Source organism: Echinops telfairi, unplaced genomic scaffold (assembly GCF_000313985.2).
Source record: "Echinops telfairi isolate 266 unplaced genomic scaffold, ASM31398v2 ScPeMD7_25;HRSCAF=90, whole genome shotgun sequence".
Taxonomy (NCBI): Eukaryota; Metazoa; Chordata; class Mammalia; order Afrosoricida; family Tenrecidae; genus Echinops; species Echinops telfairi.
In genome coordinates, this window is record NW_022103922.1 from 21,813,899 (window position 1) to 21,816,020 (window position 2,122).

A 2,122-nucleotide genomic window follows, 5' to 3' on the forward strand; every position below is an offset into this window, starting at 1 on the left:
GACAGAGTAAAACTTTCTCTGTGGCTTTCCTACTCTTTACACGAGTAGGAAGTAGTAAGTGTTTAATCAGAATTTGAGAAGATATAATTAAAACGCAATTCTAATATCAAGTCTTAAGTACATTTTTAAGAAGAAAAGCAATGATTGTATTTATTTATTTCAACCGTAGTCAGCATGCATATTAACACGTGCCAGCTCTCTGTAAAGATTTACAGCCCTTTGCCTTAAAACAAGGAGTCATCTAAGCGAGGCATGAGCTAAGTCCATCTAGAAGAAGCACACCAGCCTGAGTGATGTAAGGATTTTAAATAATAAAATCTAAGACGGGAGGAGAGAACAGTAGTAGAACTTACATTCTGAGCATGTGGCTTGCAGATCAGAAGGCTATCAATGATAGTGAGAGCCCCCAGTCCATTTGCAGGGTCCCTATGGGGATTAAGCCTCTGGTGACTCCCCTCTGACATGGATCAGGGATGTGAATGGCCTTGCTAGTAGAGGGAGTGCATTGGGAAGTGAGCTAATGCAGATGTAGTTAAGCTCAAATCTAACAGCTGATCATTTGTTTTCCTTTTTTGGCCCATTTAAAATTTGTTCTATTTGTTATTATTTTCTGCTTTCTTTTCAATTGAGGTTTCCCTCTGTTTTATTTTGTTGTTAGTATTATTTTATATATGTATATGAAATCCAGGATAGGCGAATCTGGATTAATAGTTTCTTAGTGTTATGGCAGGGGAGGTTTACGGAAAATGGAGAGCTAATAATAATGAGTACAAGAAAGAAAAATGTTATAAAATTGATTGTGGTGATGATTACACCACTCTTTTTACTATGTTTAAACCATTGAATTGTGAGATAGGTGAGTTATATGTCGATGGAACTATTAGAAAGAGATTTACAGACTTGTCCTACAGGGCAGTGTGTTTCTGTCTGATGGAGTCAGTCCCTATGAATTGGAATTGATTGGTGGCAAAGGATTTGGTTTTTGGTTTAGGTAGTCATTACTGGCTTCTGGTTCGTGTGAAGTGGTTTTAGAGTAGGCTACACATGGCAATGTTTTGTTCTCATTGAATTCAGTCTTATGCATGTAAACACAAATCTAGTAAATCAATTACATCTAAGTGTAAAGGTAACCTTTTCCTTGATAGTTCAACCTAACCCTTATAAACACAGCCTTTACACGCCCTCTCTTTTTCAGTGTTCTCAATCTAACACTACTAAGTCCCAAAGGAAATCTCATTGCTAAAAGCGAGAACCACCAAGAGGTGTTGAGAAGTTATTTGTGCCTGCTCGATGTTAGCACACTTTCATTTTTGTCTTACACTGCTTTCTGATATGAGAAAAATGCAAATATGAGCCGTCAAGAAGTGTTCCAAGTAACGCTTTTCTCGTGTTCAACTCAAATTCAGTTCCATTCCCTCTATCACCATATATCCTGCCCCACTCCTTAAGTCCACGTACTGAAGGTCGGATTCCCGTCATGCCTCACAGGCTGAGACTTGTTGCCCTGAGGATTAAAGCTGGGCACCCCAGGTGATGGCCACAGAAGTTTGAGAAACCAACAAGGCGTCAGCACCTGGCTGGGGAGTAGAGCAGAAGAGAGAAGCCAACATGGATAACCTAAGTGGACAAGAATCAGTGATGACGAAAGCAGGGTGCAGTGTGGTTGGCTGTAGTTGGCTGCAAAGTCGTCAGCGCAGGAGGAGAAAGGACAAGCACTGGAACTTTCTGTGGCAGCTAGGTGGCCTCCCAGGTCCCAACTGAGTCTCATCCCTCCTTGCTACCTCTTTTAAAGAATGCAGCCAAGTGCCTGGAGTGTAGGGTTTTGTTGGGATGAATAGACGCCAGTTTATACAAAGTTCCCTTGCTGGACTTCTTTTGAGGATGATTCTCAGCACAATCTGCCCCATTTACTGAGGACAGTGGTGAGGATTTTGCTATTTCTACTTACAAGTCTCTGTTTTACAGAAATAGCAAAACCGACCTTTGAGACACAAAGTAATACAGTCCGGTTTTAGTCTGTCACAGGCTTCTAGCCAGTTGCTGTCAATTCCATTTCTACTCACGGTGATGCCATGTGTTTCAAAGCAAAACTGCTCCTTGGGTTTTCCAAGGCTGTTGCCCT